The sequence below is a fragment of the Rutidosis leptorrhynchoides genome, chromosome 10, assembly GCF_046630445.1.
Source record: "Rutidosis leptorrhynchoides isolate AG116_Rl617_1_P2 chromosome 10, CSIRO_AGI_Rlap_v1, whole genome shotgun sequence".
Lineage (NCBI taxonomy): Eukaryota > Viridiplantae > Streptophyta > Magnoliopsida > Asterales > Asteraceae > Rutidosis > Rutidosis leptorrhynchoides.
Window position 1 is genome coordinate 34,318,030 of NC_092342.1, and position 20,277 is coordinate 34,338,306.

General features: G+C 32.3%; 1 pseudogene; it reads right to left on the reverse strand.

Moving 5' to 3' along the window:
• The window catches only part of LOC139870181 (probable protein phosphatase 2C 25), a 62,450-nt pseudogene extending 51,748 nt beyond the window's left edge, over positions 1 to 10,702 (reverse strand).
• Positions 10,703 to 20,277: the final 9,575 nt, after the last annotated feature.

Here is a 20,277-nt window from a genome sequence, read left to right on the forward strand (position 1 = left end):
GTTAAGCAATCATTTTTCAAGTAAACACGGTCGAAGTCCAGACTCACTAATGCATCCTAACAAACTCGATAAGACACACTAATGCAAAATTCTGGTTCTCTAAGACCAACGCTCGGATACCAACTGAAATGTCCCGTTCTTATTGATTAAAAACGTTCCATATTAATTGATTTCGTTGCGAGGTTTTGACCTCTATATGAGACGTTTTTCAAAGACTGCATTCATTTTGAAACAAACCATAACCTTTATTTCATCAATAAAGGTTTAAAAAGCTTTACGTAGATTATCAAATAATGATAATCTAAAATATCCTGTTTACACACGACTATTACATAATGGTTTACAATACAAATATGTTACAACAAAATAAGTTTCTTGAATGCAGTTTTTACACAATATCATACAAGCATGGACTCCAAATCTCGTCCTTATTTAAGTATGTGACAGCGGAAGCTCTTAATAATCACCTGAGAATAAGCATGCTTAAAACGTCAACAAAAATGTTGGTGAGTTATAGGTTTAGCCTATATATATCAAATCGTAACAATAGACCACAAGATTTCATATTTCAATACACATCCTATACATAGAGATAAAAATCATTCATATGGTGAACACCTGGTAACCGACATTAACAAGATGCATATATAAGAATATCCCCATCATTCCGGGATACCCTTCGGATATGATATAAATTTCGAAGTACTAAAGCATCCGGTACTTTGGATGGGGTTTGTTAAGCCCAATAGATCTATCTTTAGGATTCGCGTCAATTAGGGTATCTGTTCCCTAATTCTTAGATTACCAGACTTAATAAAAAGGGGCATATTCGATTTCGATAATTCAACCATAGAATGTAGTTTCACGTACTTGTGTCTATTTTGTAAATCATTTATAAAACCTGCATGTATTCTCATCCCAAAAATATTAGATTTTAATAGTGGGACTATAACTCACTTTCACAGATTTTTACTTCGTCGAGAAGTAAGACTTGGCCACTGTTGATTCACGAACCTATAACAATATATACATGTATATTAAAGTATGTTCAAAATATATTTACAACACTTTTAATATATTTGATGTTTTAAGTTTATTAAGTCAGCTGTCCTCGTTAGTAACCTACAACTAGTTGTCCACAGTTAGATGTACAGAAATAAATCGATAAATATTATCTTGAATCAATCCACGACCCAGTGTATACGTATCTCAGTATTGATCACAACTCAAACTATATATATTTTGGAATCAACGTCAACCCTGTATAGCTAACTCCAACATTAACATATAGAGTGTCTATGGTTGTTCCGAAATATATATAGATGTGTCGACATGATAGGTCGAAACATTGTATACGTGTCTATGGTATCTCAAGATTACATAATATACAATACAAGTTGATTAAGTTATGGTTGGAATAGATTTGTTACCAATTTTCACGTAGCTAAAATGAGAAAAATTATCCAATCTTGTTTTACCCATAACTTCTTCATTTTAAATCCGTTTTGAGTGAATCAAATTGCTATGGTTTCATATTGAACTCTATTTTATGAATCTAAACAGAAAAAGTATAGGTTTATAGTCGGAAAAATAAGTTACAAGTCGTTTTTGTAAAGGTAGTCATTTCAGTCGAAAGAACGACGTCTAGATGACCATTTTAGAAAACATACTTCCACTTTGAGTTTAACCATAATTTTTGGATATAGTTTCATGTTCATAATAAAAATCATTTTCTCAGAATAACAACTTTTAAATCAAAGTTTATCATAGTTTTTAATTAACTAACCCAAAACAGCCCGCGGTGTTACTACGACGGCGTAAATCCGGTTTTACGGTGTTTTTCGTGTTTCCAGGTTTTAAATCATTAAGTTAGCATATCATATAGATATAGAACATGTGTTTAGTTAATTTTAAAAGTCAAGTTAGAAGGATTAACTTTTGTTTGCGAATAAGTTTAGAATTAACTAAACTATGTTCTAGTGATTACGAGTTTAAACCTTCGAATAAGATAGTTTTATATATATGAATCGAATGATGTTATGAACATCATTACTACCTCAAGTTTAGTAGGTAAACCTACTGGAAGTGACAAGAAATGATCTAGCTTCAAAGGATCTTGGATGGCTTGAAAGTTCTTGAAGTAGGATCATGACACAAAAACAAGTTCAAGTAAGATTTTTACTCGAATTAAGATAGTTTATAGTTATAGAAATTGAATCAAAGTTTGAATATGAATATTACCTTGAATAAGAAAGATAACCTACTGTATATAACAAAGGTTTCTTGATCTTATATGATTACTTGGAATGGATTAGAAAGCTTGGAAGTAAATTAGTAAACTTGAAGGGATTTTTGAAGTGTTCTTGAAGTGTTCTTCCTATGATGATTATAGCTTGATTCTTGAAGTGATTTTTGATGAAGATGATGATTAACTACTGGAAAAATACGTTCATAATAGTGTGTGTGTGTGTTGAGAGAGAATTAGAAAGAGAATTGGAAGTGAAATGGAGTGAATGATGAGTGGTAATTGGTGAGTGATGAGTGGGGTTAAAAGGAGTTCTAGTTAGTTGACTAGCTCATGGTAGAAGTTAAAGTTGATTAGTCATACATGACATAATCAAGAGTGGAATCCCATGCTAGTTCCTATTGGTATATACCCATAGTAAGTACGTTTTGAAGCTGTGTATAATACGGGTAAGAATACGACTAGAATTCTTGATGAAAGAAAAGAATGGGAAAGTAACTGTAACCATTTTCGTTAAGTATGAGTGTTTTGATATATGTCTTGAAGTCTTCCAAAAGTATTTTAATACATCTAAATACACTACATGTATATACATTTTAACTGAGTCGTTAAGTCATCGTTAGTCGTTACATGTAAGTGTTGTTTTGAAACCTTTAAGTTAACGATCTCAATTAATGTTGTTAACCCATTGTTTATTATATCTAATGAGATGTTAAATTATTATATTATCATGATATTATGATATATTAATATATCTTAATATGATATATATACATTTAAATGTCGTTACAACGATAATCGTTACATATATGTCTCGTTTCGAAATCCTTAAGTTAGTAGTCTTGTTTATATGTATATAACTCATTGTTAATATACTTATGGAGATACTTACTTATCATAATCTCATGTTAACCATATGTATATCCATATATATATATCGTCATGTCGTTTTTACAAGTTTTAACGTTCGTGAATCGCCGGTCAACTTGGGTGGTCAATTGTCTATATGAAACATATTTCAATTAATCAAGTCTTAACAAGTTTGATTGCTTAACATGTTGGAAACATTTAATCATGTAAATATCAATCTCAATTAATATATATAAACATGGAAAAGTTCGGGTCACTACAAATACAACCTAACACTTACAAATAACATTTCATGTCGTTCAAAGCATCAAAAGTTCATTTCAAGTTCATCAAACCCTAACCCAAATCCACCAAAACCAATAATCAAGTTTATGAAGTTTTCTAAAACAACCTACACATCAAATTGAAGCTAGTGCTACTAGTAACACATTTAATACTTTCACTTTACCATAACAACAACATTTAAGCAACCAAATTACCAAATCAAACACACCAAAGTTCATATTCAAGCTAGTTACTTCAAATAATGAAATCGAGCATATAAATCATATAATCATGTTAGACTTGAGCCATAGACACTAATTAACAACTTTATAAGTTAAAAACATCAAGAACACAAAATCTAGTGATTTTAGAAAGTTACCCAAACTTGATGAAATCGGTATGGAATCGAAGAGGAAGATGAGAGGATTCCGAATATGCAATTTGTTTAGATGGATGCTTGCTCGATTTGATTTAGATGATGATTCTTGAAATTGGAGAATTGAGAGAAAATATGGAAGTAGAAGAAGAAAAGGGAAATGAAAAAGAAAAAGATGGGTGGTGGGGTGACTAGTCAAAAGCTAGTCACCTCTTTGGCACTTTGGCGAAACTAGTCCCTCGAGTTCGGTTGCGGGTGCGTGAATTACCTAAACGAGATATTTTTAAAATGCGTATTAACGAGGGATGTCATAATCATATAACGGAATTTAAATAGTTAAACGGAAAAGTAAACGGAAAAAGGCGGGATGTTACATATAGGAACCCCATGCCTTGATATCACTTCCTTGATGAACAACTTAGCCAAAGTCTCCGATGATATCGCTTCCCGAATGGGAAGGAACAAGGCACTCTTCGTCAACCGATCAACTATCACCCAAATCGAATCAAATTGTGTTCTCGCCGTCTTTGGTAACTTTGTAATGAAATCCATGGTAATGTGCTCCCATTTCCATTTTGGGATTTCTAACGGTTGTAACATACCATACGGCTTTTGGTGTTCGGCCTTAACTTGCAAACACGTGACGCATTGTTCAACATACTTAACAACATCACGTTTCATGCCCGGCCACCAATACTCCTTTCTCAAATCAAGATACATTTTCGTTGTGCCCGGGTGAATGGAATACTTTGACTTATGCGCTTCATCAAGTAGCACTCGTCGATTATCACCCATTTTGAAAGGATAACAAACCATGCGGGCCTAAGGTAATAGACTTCGTTTGCCCCATGATTCGTTCTTCATGCTTCTTATTAACATAAGCTTCAATTTGAATCTCACCGAGCTTTACAAGGAAATCATTTGTAATAATCATGCGTAACGATCCTATTCGTATCGCCGGATGTTGACTTTTTCGACTTAACGCATCCGCGACCACATTCGCCTTGCCCGGATGATAAAGCATTTCACAATCATAGTCTTTTACCACATCCATCCATCTACGTTGACGATAATTCAAATCTCGTTGATCAAAAAGATGTTTTAGGCTCTTGTGATCCGAATAAATCGTACACTTGACACCATACAAGTAATGGCGCCAAATTTTCAACGCGTGTACCACCGCCGCCAACTCAAGATCATGAGTCGGATATCTCGTTTCGTGTTCCTTTAATTGTCGAGAGGCGTAAGCGATGACTTTACCTCTTTGCATTAGAACACAACCGAGCCAATTTAATGAAGAATCACAATAGACCGTCATGTCTTCTACACTTTCCGGCAACACTAACACCGGAGCTTGACACAACTTCTCCTTTAATAATTGAAAAGCAATTTCTTGCTCGTTTTCCCAATTAAATCTCGCGTTCTTCCTCGTCAACTTCGTCAATGGAGAGGCGATATTAGAAAAGTCTTGGATAAACTGACGGTAATAACCGGCCAACCCAAGAAAACATCAGATTTCTGTAGGCGTAGTCGGTCGTTCCCAACTTTTCACCATCACAATCTTCCCCGGATCTACTTTAATACCATCTTTGTTCACAATATGGCCAAGGAATTGAACTTCCCTTAGCCTAAATTCACATTTGGAGAATTTTGCATACAACTTCTCCTTCCGCAACGTCTTCAACACACCACGCAAATGATGTTCATGTTCCTTCATACTCTTCGAATAGACAAGTATGTCGTCAATGAACACAATTACCGACTTGTCCAACATAGGTTGGCACACTCGGTTCATAAGATCCATGAATGCCGCCGGTGCATTCGTAAGACCAAAAGGCATAACTACAAACTCAAAATGCCCATAACGCGTTTGAAAGGCCGTTTTCTCAATATCTTCCTCACGGACCCGCATTTGGTGATAGCCGGACTGTAGGTCGATCTTAGAGAAATAAGTTGCACTTTGGAGTTGGTCAAATAAATCGTCAATCCGAGGCAATGGATAACGATTCTTTATCGTCACTTTATTCAACTCCCGATAATCGATGAACATCCGCATACTACCGTCCTTATTTTTCATGAATAGAACCGGATCGCCCCATGGCGAAGCACTCGGTCGAATAAAACCCTTCTCAAGTAACTCTTGGATTTGATTTAACAATTCTTGCATTTTGATTGGAGCTAAACGATAAAGAGTTTTAGCAATGGGAGTAGCACCCGGAACCAACTCAATGCGAAATTCAACTTGTCTTTCCGTCGGAACACCCGGTAATTCGTCCAGAAAAACGTCTTCGAATTCACTAACCACCGAAATTTCATGAATGGACGGTGGCTCTTCACGAGTATCAACTACATGGGCAAGAAAAGCCATACCAGCACTATTAAGAGAACGACGTGCCCGTGCAAAAGTGCATATCGGCACAAGTCTTCTCCGTCTCTCGCCATGAATAATTAGTTCTCCCCCACTTGGGGTCTTTACCCTAATAGACTTTTCATGGCATGCAATATCGGCTCTATAACAATCGAGCCAATCCATACCAACGACAACATCAAACTCACCCAAAGTCATCGGAATGAGATCGATTTTAAACGCTTCGGAACCGAACACAATATCACAATCATTACAAACATCAACCCCTAGCACCGTCTTACCATCCGCTATTTCAAATCTACCAGATGACTTAACTTAGCTAGTGGCTTATTAAGTTTAGTCACAAATTTTGGAGAAACAAACGATAAATTAGCACCGCTATCAAATAGGATCCTTGCCGGATTAGAGTTATCCATGAAAGTACCTGAGACAACTTCGTTGGATTGCTTGGCCTCATCATGGGTCATCAAATAATTACGTCCTCGAGCCGTACCCGCCGCCTTTTCCAACTTCTTAACATGATCGGTGTTCAAATCGGGACACTCCGGCCATCGGTGCCCTTCTTTACCACAATTATAACAAGTAAGTTTGCTCGGCGCCTTGGTACAATCACGGGCCAAGTGCCCCCTTTGATTACAATTAAAACACGTGGGTCCATAACTCAAAGAACCACCTTTCTTCACGCTATTAGCACTTTCGGAACCCTTCTTACTCTTTTTGTTCGAAAAGTTCCAATGACTCGAACCTTCAAATTTTCTCTTAGAGAAAGAGAAATCGCTTTGCTTTGGGACCTCCGGTTCGAAGCCCCAGGCTAACTCGAACAATTCCTCAAAAGACTTAGCCATTCCCTGACTAATCTTACGCTTTAACTCATCGCTTAGTGTACGATAAAAATCTAGCATCAACTTGTGATCATCGCCAACTTACTCTGGGCAAAAACGAGTCTTTGCCAAAAAGGTCGACTTGAGGGTAACCAAGTCCATTGAACCTTGTGGCAAATTGTGCAACTTGTCCCAAATTTTATCAAGGTCGGAAGGAGTTCGGTATTCTTTAAAAAATTCCTTTTTGAACTCTTCCCACATCAAGCTCATGCATTGCTCTTCACCATAAAACTTAATTTTATTGTCCCTACACAACTTAGCTTCTTCACGCAACATACTAGAACCGTATCTCGTCTTCTTATCGGGAGGACATTCGGCGGTACGGAAAGCCCCCTCGATGTCGGAGATCCAACATGTGCTTTTCAATGGATCTCTCACTCCATTAAACATAGGAGGTTGAGCATCCTTGAAATTTTTGTAATGGAAGTCTCGCCTCCCATATCCACCATTACCATCACCCCCTTCGCCCCGAGGATGAATATTTCTAGCTTCTAATGCCTCTTCGATCGCGGCATTCATTTGCTCGTTTATTAACTCGGTTACTTGCCCATCAACTGATTCTTGGAAAACCTTTCGGACATCCTTAAGGAATTCCGCTCTTTACTTTTTAATGATGGCCTCGACCTTGGCCGTGAATTCGGAGTCCTCGCTCGGGCCTCCATTTTCGGTATCTTGACCATTTCTCATCTTCATTCTACAAAACGGAAATAGGTTAACCAACGAAACGAAGGACAAGTCATAAATATACCACACCGCTCCATCTTGCTAAACAATCGTCGTACATCGCTTGCTTGACACGACTTGAACCCGTAACAATGGTAGCTAATCATTGTTACGCGAGCACGTCGCATTAACTAGCTAGTACAACGTCTATCTCACTTGATGATTTCAAAACACAACACAAAACAATTAGTACAAGGTTAGATCACATAACCTAGGCACTAACCACACCCGGTCTGACCCGTCTCCTACAAGTCCCGCATAACGTGCATACACAATAAAATCTAAGTCTAGGCACCTATCTCAAGTCGCCTAAATCCCTTAGACCATGCTCTGATACCACTTGAAACAACCCAACCCGTATTCAACCGGATAATTTTTTTTTATAGTAACGATCATTACGTGCCATTGGAATGGTATAAACCATTCCATACAACCCATTAAAATGTACAAGTTTAATGTTTACAAAAGGCACTAAGGCCATTAATCAAATGTAATACGAGTTCGACCCATTTGAAATGATAGTTTTAATCCAAACTACACCCGAGCATGGTTTGGGGTTAAACTACCCAAAAGCATTAGGTCATCATCCAAAAGCTTTAACTAGCACGCATCATGGGAATCTAATGCCCAATAACCCCTTTTCATTTCTCCGTGTTCGTGCCTAAAAATGTAAACAACGAGAGGGTAAGCTAAAGCTTAGTGAGTGCAATAGTTATACATATACATATATAACCTAGTTACTTGCAACCACTTACACAATATCGTATCCAAACTTGTAACTCAATAGCATGTCATCATACTCGTAATACTAACAAGTTGTACAATATCACAAAACCGCATTAGCATATACTCAACACAATCTATATATATAATATGCTAAACAATCAAAAAACCCCCATATGGTTAACCATAAACGCTATGGTGCTACCGGCTCGATGGTTCACACCATACGCATTTGAGTCATACTCTTTTATAGTGCTACCGGCTCGATGGTTCACACTTTGTTTTATAGTGCTACCGGCTCGTGGTTCACACTTTGATGCTACCGGCTCGATGGTTCACATCATAATTTTATAGTGCTACCAGCTCTTTGATTCACACTTCGGCGCTACCGGCTCGATGGTTCATACCATAACATTCACAAATAAATACGTCATATATACATACGTATAATTACTCCACTCACCTTATCGTCTTTGGTGAACTAGGAAATCAAGCTCGCGACCTTCAAACTAATGAACCTATCACATTATGCATTTAATTAACATACAAATTAGTGGAATTAACCACCAACACTTACACTTGAGCATTTAATGACCTAATGCATTAAATGACTCACATCCACCCAAAACCGCTCATTAATGGCCATGACTCGTCATAAATCACTAAAAGCTAGTGATTAGAGTCTACTAACTCCAACTAACACAACTTAGAGTAGTTCATACCCATCTCACCCAACTAGGTCAATAATTGCCCATTTGACCCATCTTAACCCATAGACTTCCAACTTTGGTCAAACTCAAACCCATTAACAAATCTTTCATCATTAAATAAGTGTATTAGTGACTAACAACACATTTAACACTTACAAATCCCAATTTTTCATGACCAAACCCTAGATTATAGCCATTAGGGTTTTCCTTACATCAATATAACACAATTCACCCATTAATTCCCCAAATGGGTCTTACAAGTCTCAAATGGCCCAAACCCTAACCATAAATTAACTAAAACTCAAAACACGGAGTCAAAACTTACCAAAACTATCAAGTCGTAGCTAAGAACGAGGAGAAAAAATTTCCTATTTGCTCCAAAGATCGAATCACAAGTCTTCACCTTCGAATCTTACTTTTAATTTAAATGGGTTTTATGTTTTGAGAGTAAATAGAAGAAGAAAAGAGAAAAGAAATTGAATTAATGAGATAAGTGGCTGAGACTTAAAGTCTCAATCAGATCTACACGTGAAAAGATGAAAATACCCTTGATTCACTCTATTTAAAAGCTAAAACCGGAACCAGTTCACCCAGTGGGTCGCGGCGCGACCCCTTTTGTCGCGGCGCTGCAATTAACTGATTTTTCGAGCTATCTTAATCCACTCCTGACTTTGATTTGCTTTATTTGTCACGGTGCACCCAAGAGCCTCGTGGCGCGGCAATGGCCTACAACTGGCCATTTTGACAACTTAACACAACTATCGATTTATTCGACTTGTACACCTCGTTCACGCTTCCTATATACGTTTAAACTTCGTCTTTAACTCTCTCATGACTTAACACTATCAAAACCCATGCATATACTTATACATGCATACATTCTCAAACATATATATATATATATATATATATATATATATATATATATATATATATATATATATATATATATATATATATATATATATATGTGTGTATATATATATATGTATATATATGTGTATATATATATATGTATATGTATATATATATCGCATACATCAAGTTAACACTCTAAATCATTTAATCACATAAACAAGCGAATTATAACGTTCTAACGATTAAATAAGTACCTTAAGACATGTATGAAGAAAACGGGGTGTTACATATATTCGTTTCACCCAATTTTTTTACTTCATTTGAAATGTTTTTATCTAGATTTTTCGCTGCAAATTCAGCTGCTTTTGTTCCTCCATGGCCATCAAACACACCAAAGAATGCCTGCACAAACAGAAATTCACATTTTAATTGTATGTAACAAAACATTCTTAGCGTGTATTAACGATCTAACAATAAAAAAATTCACACTTGTACATGTTTATGTTATCCTTCAAACTTGACTACAACTTTAAACTGATCTTCCATAACATTTCGGTTTCCTTTCCTACAATAAACGGAAAACGCGTCTCCGACAACCTTGACCTCCTTCCAAGGGTCATCCACCGGCGGTGTAATCCTGCCGAAAAAATCAAACGAACCAACAGGAACATCTAGCTCGGTCATCAATATTAAATAATGTGGTTTAGTACTTTTACTTTTTTACAACCATTTATTACTGTACGGGTTAAAGACATTTAAAATCGTTGAAAGATAAAAAAAAAACATGAAATTACTAGGAGCTTAAAGTTTATTGAATATTAGACATATAAATTAATTTTGAATTTATTATTAGAAAAATATCTTTTACCATTTGAGTAGTCGTTAAATGGTTATAACATAACAGTAAATTACTTGGGTTAATATTCATATTTATGACTCTTGCAGTCTATATATATATATATTGGTAGGATCAAGAGGGAAGTAACCATTCGGGGGGAAGCGGGAGGAAGCAAAAACTTTTTTTTTTCGTTTTTTGAAAAAATTTTGTTCACGAACATTATAGATGAGATGAAACTATGAACATTTAGTAGAGACACTTTGTGATAAATGTTTTTATTTTGGCGGGAAAACGCTCGAAGAAGTAATATATAACGATTATCGTGTTTTTCGAGCGTATTTTGAGGTTTTAGCTATCGGGGTTTAGATATTAGGGTTTAGATATTAGGGTTTATAGGGTTTAGATATTAGGGTTTAGAAATTTAGGGTTTAGGGTTTAGATTTAGGGTTTAGATTTAGGATTTAGATTGAGTTTTTAACACGAACAGTTTAGAGTTTAGGGTTTAGGGTTTAGGGTTTGGTGTTTTGGGTTTATGGAATAAACCCAAAACACCAAACCCTAAACCCTAAACCCTAAACTCTAAATCGGGCTAAATTTTACTTCACAAAACATGAAGAAGAAAAAAATGTTCATATTCTTCACGAACAATATTATCTTGAATGTTATTTTTGTCGATCGTTTTCCCGCCTAAATAATAACATTCATCACGAAGTGTCTCTTCTAAATGTTCATATTTTCGTGTGATCTTGATGCCGGAAAAAAAAAATTCAAAAAAAACGAAAAAAAAAATTTTTTTGCTTCCCCCCGCTTCCCCCCGATTGGTTACTTCCCCATTGATCCTGCCCCTATATATATATATATATATATATATATATATATATATATATATATATATATATATATATATATATATATATATATATATATAGGGACAGGTTCAAACGAGAATCAAAAAAATGGCGATAACTGCGAGAACCTTTAAATTTCATAGTTTTTATGCATTTAAATACAAAAAATTACATGCAAATGTTAATGAATGCTCATATCATTAACAAACATATGTTCATTACCACAAATTACATGTTAAATTGTTAATTATATGAAATGTTCACATGTTACATAAACAAATATGAACATGTGAACAGGAGAATATATATTTCATTATATAGGTAACATATAAGTTTATTCAAATTATTTTATATTCACTCTTACTCTCCATAAGCGTTTATGGTTGATTTAATCTATTCACATGTAAAAATCTTTGTAAATTATAAGTTCTCGCAATTCTCATCCTTTTGTGGTTCTCGTTTGAACTTTTGACTATATATATATATATATATATATATATAAATAATCGAAAGGGAAGCACTTTTTGGGGGGAAGTATTTTTTATTTTCGTTTTTTTCGAAATTTTTTTTCAGGCATCAAGATCACATGAAAATATTAACATTTAAAAAAGATACTTTGTGATGAATGTTATTATTTTGGCGGTAAAACGCTCGAAGAAAAAAATGTAAACATTCAATGCATTGAATGTTTTGATTCTGAGTTTTTTTAAGGGGTTAGAAATTAGGGGTTAAAAATTAGGGTTTAGCTATTAGGGTTTAAAAATTAAGGTTTAGGGTTTAGAAATTAGGATTTAGATTGAATATTTTAACACGAACGGTTTAGAGTTTAGGGTTTAGAGTTTTAGGTTTAGGGACTAAACCCAAAACACTAAACCATAAACCCTAAAATTAAACTCTAAATCGGACTAAATTTCGAAAAAAACACTTCACACAAGATGAAAACAAAACGATGCAAATAAACTCAGAATAAAAACATTCAATGCATTGAATGTTTTTATTTTTTTTCTTCTAGCGTTTTAACGCCAAAATAATAACATTCATCACAAAGTGTCTTTTTTAAATGTTCATATTTTCACCTAAATGTGATGCCTGGAAAAAAAAATTCGAAAAAAATGAAAAAAATTTACTTCCCCCCACATCCCTCAAAAAAGTGTTTCCCTCTTGATCTTGATTATGACCCTCTGTATATATATATATATATATATATATATATATATATATATATATATATATATATATATATATATATATATATATAGGGGGATGATTCTCACACACACGTTTTTGATCCTCACACACCTATTTTAACCTTTTACTCTTCTAATAATACTCAATTGGTGTGTGAGGATCAAAAAAGTGTGTGTGAGAATCATCCCCCTCATAATCAAGAGGGAAGCACTTTTTTGGGGGGAAGGGGAAGCAATTTTTTTTTCTCATTTTTTGAAAAAATTTTGTTCACGAACATTATAGATTAGATGAAAATGTGAACATTTAAAAAAGGCACTTTGTGTTGAATGTCATTATTTTGGCGGAAAAACACTCGAAAAAAAATAAAAACATTCAATACATTGAATGTTTTGCTGCTGAGTTTATTTGCATCGTTTTGTTTTCATCTTGTGTGAAGTGTTTTTTCGAATTTAGCCCGATTTAGGGTTTAGGGTTTTCGGGTTTACTCTGTAAACCCTCAACCCCAAACCCAAAACCCTAAACCCTAAATTCTAAACCCTAATTTTTAAACCCTAATAGTTAAACCCTAATTTTTAAGCCCCTAATTTCTAAACCTTAATTCTAACCTCTTAAAAAAACTCAGAATCAAAACATTCAATGCATTGAATGTTTTCATTTTTTTCTTCGAACGTTTTACCGCCAAAATAATAACATCCATCACAAAGTGTCTTTTTTAAATGTTCATATTTTCATGTGATCTTGATATCTGAAAAAAAAATTAAAAAAAAAACGAAAAAAAATTACTTCTCCCCAAAAAAGTGCTTCCATTTTGAGTAAATCTATATATATATATATATATATATATATATATATATATATATATATATATATATATATATATATATATATATATGGATGTAGTGTTAGTTTTGGATAAAACTATTGAAAAATGTTTACGTATCTATTGAAATCATGTATTACTGCAAACGATTTCCCGCATCAATATGCAGGTTTTCTCTACTACCAAAACAATGTTTAAGTTATTAAATATATAATAATAATTATTATTATTATTATTATTGTTATTGTTGCTGTTGTCGTTGTTGTTATTAATATTATTGTTATATAATTATATATTATATATTTGGATGTAGTGTTAATTTTGGATAAAACTATTGAAAATTGTTTACTTATCTATCGAAATCATGTATCACTGCAAAAACGATTTTCCGCATCAGTATGTTGGTTTTCTCTACCACCCACCGAAACGGCGAAACAATGTTTAAGTTATCAATCGATATCATTTTTTGTAGTAACGCAGGATCTCTATCCGCTTGTTGACATAACAAATATAGTAGTTAAGTCCTCAATAATATCCTCTAGCTATAAAATGAATAAAACAAATACATTTGTAGTAATACAAATAAATAAAAGATGAGGAAAATGATCATGATCCAGTTCGGGTTGATAAGAAGAGAGGCATTATTGACCAAAATAGTAAATTCAACGATGCAATTGCGTTTAAAGCTCGAGATGGAAAAAACCAAAAGGATAACGAATATTCTCTTTTATTTCTCCACATTACAAATTATAAACCAACTAGTAAGATAGGCTCGCGCGATGCGGCGAGATATTTCGGATTACATATTCATATTTAACGTAGTGTTATATATTTATAGAATTAAAAATGCGTTGGTGCGGGTGTGTTTGCATGCACGTGGTTAGTACCTAATTTACCTAATGGCCTACACGTTTTTTACGCCAGGAGAACCGCGTAAAAAAGGGGGATGAAACCATCGATATGATGAAGTTAGTTTGGGTTGTTTATTATATGTGTATATATATATGTATGAAAGATAACCCGAAATGTTTAACGTTTTTTAAAATGCGTCCGTTTCGCGTATAGTTGTTGCGTTGTGTTCGTAAAATTACTTCGAGTTGAACGGTGTTGTCGGAAAAATTTAAATCGCGGCTAGCGGAAATATACCGTCCGTTAAAAATTTGAGTGGAGTTTATTTAAAATTTTCTAATATAATAATAATTTTTACGTGTTATACCCCTGAAAAAGTTGTAAATTGCACGATAGTTAAGGGGGCAGTTTTGTAAGTATTTTGTGATTGTGGTTTCGTAAACTTGAAATTTAAAAAACAACCAAATTTGTCTATGGCATTTAGTATATAGGATAATAATAATAATAATAATAATAATAATAATAATAATAATAATAATAATAATAATAATAGACGACAAGATTATAATTATTCAAAATGCCATGTATACACGCTACAAAATAAAAATAATGGTCCAATTATGTGATTGAGTGTTAATATTAGACAATTAATTTTGACAATAAGACAATTTAACTAAACAGATTTGGTAAGACCGACATAACGAACAATGTCACATCTAACATAGTTAATCTTGTTTTATTTATAGAATAGATTTTTGTGAACCTTGAAAGGGGAACCGAACCCGAAAATTTAAACACCTAAAATGAACTGAAAAAAATTCTATTAAGAAGTAACGAATAATATAAATTATTTAAAAAAGACTCTAAATGTAAACATTTGTTAAAAAAAAAGGTCCTTTGAGCCTTTGCTAATATAAGTGGACTTTGGTTTCTTCTTTTTGTGGGCTTTGATTGTTGTTTATGGGCCTATTGTGTTTCGCCTTCGATGCTTCAGTTGTGTTTCTCTAATTCTCATGTTGATCAGTTGATCAAATCTCCGATTATTACTATATATATATATATATATATATATATATATATATATATATATATATATATATATATATATATATATATATATATATATATATATAGTGTAGGATCAAGAGAGAAGTAACCAATCGGGGGGAAGCAAAAACTTTTTTTTTTTCGTTTTTTGAAAAAACTTTGTTCACGAACATTATAGATGAGATGAAAATATGAACATTTAGTAGATACACTTTGTGATAAATGTTTTTATTTTGTCGGGAAAACGCTCGAAGAAGTAATATATAACAATTATCGTGTTTTTCGAGTGTATGTTTAGGTTTTAGCTATTGGGGTTTAGATATTAGGGTTTATAGGGTTTAGATATTAGGGTTTAGAAATTTAGGGTTTAGGGTTTAGATTTAGGGTTTAGATTTAGAATTTAGATTGAGTTTTTAACACGAACGGTTTAGAGTTTAGGGTTTAGGTTTTAGGGTTTAAGGTTTAGGGTTTAGGGTTTGGTGTTTTGGGTTTATGGAATAAACCCAAAACACCAAACCCTAAACCCTAAACTCTAAATCGGGATAAATTTTACTTCACAAAACATGAAGAAAAAAAACTTTCATATTCTTCACGAACAATATTATCTTGAATGTTATTTTTGTCGATCGTTTTCCCGCCTAAATAATAACATTTATCACGAAGTGTCTCTTCTAAATATTCATATTTTCGTGTGATCTTGATGCCGGAAAAAAAAATTCCAAAAAAAGCGAAAAAAAAATTTTTGCTTCCCTCCGATTGGCTACTTCCCCATTGATCCTGCCCCTATATATATATATATATATATATATATATATATATATATATATATATATATATATATATATATATATATATATATATATATATATATATATATATATATATATATATATATATATTTGGGATCCTAAAAACAAAGTGCCACGAGCAGTTGATCACCTTGTTCCCCCACCAGACTTCGTCCCGTGCTTGAAAGTGTCGTTAACATGTAATAATATATTTTATATAGCGATTAATATTAACTTTTTAATAGTAATATATAAATACTGGAGTATATATTAATGCATATTAATGACAATGTTAAAGTCTTTTGTGAGACAAAAATGTATAAAATTAATATATATCATTCTCCTACACTTTTTAAATTTATTTATTTATCATACTGTTATAAAATATCTAGATTGTGTTATAAAATATCTAGATTGGATGTTAATTTTATTATTATTATATTTCTTGCATAGTAATATTTTATACTATAAATAGACATGTATGGTAACCATTTAAGGTGCACAATTTCTCTTGAAATATCAATATCAATATTTCTTCTCTCCTTCTTCTCTCTTTTTCTCTCTTTGTTCTTATAACCATTAAAGGTAGTTATAAGCCTACTGAATTATAACACGTTATCAGCACGAAAAGCTTAGTGTAATTAAAAGATATCTCAAACGATCACGAATCACTAATCAAGGTATGAAATTATTAATAATTTTCAGACTCGAATATATCAAATTTTGGACTACTAACATTTATATTTATGTTATTTAAGTTATATATGGTCGGTTATACCACCTGAATTATATTTCTGTAATCTAACTTTTACTAACTTCACTAACATTTATATTTATGTTATTTAAGTTATATATGGTCGGTTATACCACCTGAATTATATTTCTGTAATCTAACTTTTACTAACTTCACTAACATTTATATTTATGTTATTTAAGTTATATATGGTCAGTTATACCACCTGAATTATATTTTCTGTAATCTAACTCTTATTAACTTCACTAACATTTATATTTATGTTAATAAGACCTCATGATTGTACGCAACACGTCATTTGACAACACGGTACTTTATGTACGCAACACGTCATTTGACAACACGGTACCATGGGTCGAGATTAATTCCGATCAATACGAATACAACGGGGTCTTTATATGTTATCTAACATTTATGATTACTTATGCAATTAATCATTATTTATTTCATGCATACTAATGTTTATTCTTAAATTTATAATTTTAAAAGTTAAAATAAAAAAATAGTTTGTATTTTTATTAAAAGTAAATCTTAAAAGTTAAAATAAGAAAAAGTAGTTTGTACTTTTATTAAAAGTAAATCTTAAAAGTTAAAATACAAAAAGTAGTTTGTATTTTTATTAAAAGTAAATCTTAAAAGTTAAAATAAGAAAAAGTAGTTTGTATTTTTATTAAAAGTATATCTTAAAAGTTAAAGTAAGAAAAAAAAGGGGATGGTAAAATGGAATAGTTTTTTGTCAAAAATGAAGTATTGAAAATGAAGTGGTCTCCTTCTATAACTAAAAAAATATATACTTTTATCAAATGAATTTTTTTGTGGCCGACAATTTCAAACACGAGTCCGTGTTTAGTTTATCAAGAATATCTCTTGCTTTGGTGAAAGGTCACGATCACGATATCAGGTGTTGTGAAAGAATTAAAAAATTGGTCAAGTGGCCTTTTAAAAACTAGAAAAAAAAATTTAAACAAAAAGTTTTTTTTTATATATTTATAATTTACGGGTAACGTAAAAAAAAGGAAGTTTTTTTTAAAAAAAAATAAAACAAAGAAAGTGTTTAAATGAGTTTTACAGAAAGGGGGAAAGCAAAGTAAAAAAAAAAAAACTTTTTTCCAAACAAAGGTAAATGAAAGTAGGACTTAATACAAGAAAAAAGTAAACATCTCCTAGACGTGATAAAATCTATCAATGATAAGTATTAGACTTGATGAGCTAAATGTGACAAAAATGTTTCAACATGTCTTATGTTAATTTTCTAAAATAAGTTATTATTATTCCGAGTTTAACACATATACATATGTTAATTAAAAACAACCTTTTTGTTCTTATGTAGTGTTGGGTTGCAATTTTGGTTGTATGCCATAATTCCATCCAGTAGAGTGACAATAGAAAACTTTTGATGATAATCAATAAAAAACTTTTTTCCAAACTTGTCAAATGTTTTGTTAAAAACGTGACCGTTGAAAAAAGGAGGTTGAATAATAAAACTTAAAAAACAAATTATTTTTTTAAGAGTGTGCATCAAAATGGCCCGTTTAATAATGGGGAGTAAAAATATAGTCAAATTGTTTCAACGAACAAGGGTTCAATTGGATGTCTCTTAAAAAAAAAAAATCCAAATTTTCAGTTATTTGATTTAAAAAAAAAAATCCACGGGTACGGGTGATGGATCCAATGGATCCGCATCCACGACCCGCGGGTGCTATCCCTAATTGTGACAAGTACAAATCAACTAAAAGTCTAAAAAATAAATGCTCTTATAGGGACCAAATGTTCACAATAATTGCCTAAGCTAGATATGAAACAAATAGTTCATAAAAAAAAAGGTCGTTGTGCGTTTTCGGGATGATAGCCGAAATACACTTACAAAAGTAGGTCAGCCGTCAATTCTTTATGGCCATATCAACGTAGATCAATAAAATCATTTATGGTTTTGATAAAAGATTAATTAAAAATTAATTGTTTTTTGGTCTTGGATTCTCGGTAACAAAAGCAAAGGTTGTTTTTGGTTGCCACAACAAACAAGACAGAGGTTGTTGACTTTTGTTGTTAAACATGGCACAAGTGAACAATAACAATAGATTATTGTTTTTGAAAAGAATAATGATGCGTTAATTTTATTGTATAAAATAAAATTAAAGAAAATGGTTTTCATTGATGACTATGAACAAACGCAAACAAAGTGTTTTTGGTATTTGGTGATTAAAAAAAAAGTGCATCTAAAGCTTCTACTGAAAATAATATGCATCTAAAGCTTCTACTGAAAATTAATGTGCAAGGTACAACGTATAACTATATGGTCAAATTCATTTGAGCCTTCGGAGTCACAAGTATATGATGTATATATATATTACTCAATTAACAAAATAGTAAATCTAAATTAATTCATATGAATAGTAAAACGAAATTAATTAATTTACTATTCACATAAAAAAGCGCATATGATAAAAAACGCATTGCATATGATAAGCGCATATGATAAAAAACGAATATGATGAAAAGCACAACGCATATGATAAAAATCGCATATGATTAAAAGCGCATATGGTGAAAAACACAGCGCATATGATTAAAAGCGTATATGGTGAAAAGGATATATGATAAAAAAAAAAAAAAACACATATGGTGATTTATAAATATAAAAAAAACACACATATGGTGATTAATGGAAAGCACATATGGTGATTAATGAAAAGTATATTGTGAAAAAGAATCACAAATGTTTCTTGAAAGAATTCAAGGTAAGATATATGAACCAATTCATCCATCATGTGAACCATTTTGATATTTCATGGTTCTAATAGACGCATCTAGCGGATGGTCTCATATTTGTATGTTATCAAGCCGTAATATGGCATTTGCAAAGTTTCTTGCACAAATTATTAAATTGAGAACACATTATTCTGATTACACCATTAAAAGGATGAGACTTGATAATGCTGGTGAGTTAACATCTCAAGCATTTAATGATCATTATATATCTACAGGGATTGTTGTTGAACATCCAGTTGCTCATGTGCATACACAAAATTGGTTTAGCTGAATCAATAGATAAACGCTTACAGCTAATAACTAGACAATTGATAATGAGTACAAATCTCTCAATATTTATATGTGGACATGTAAATTT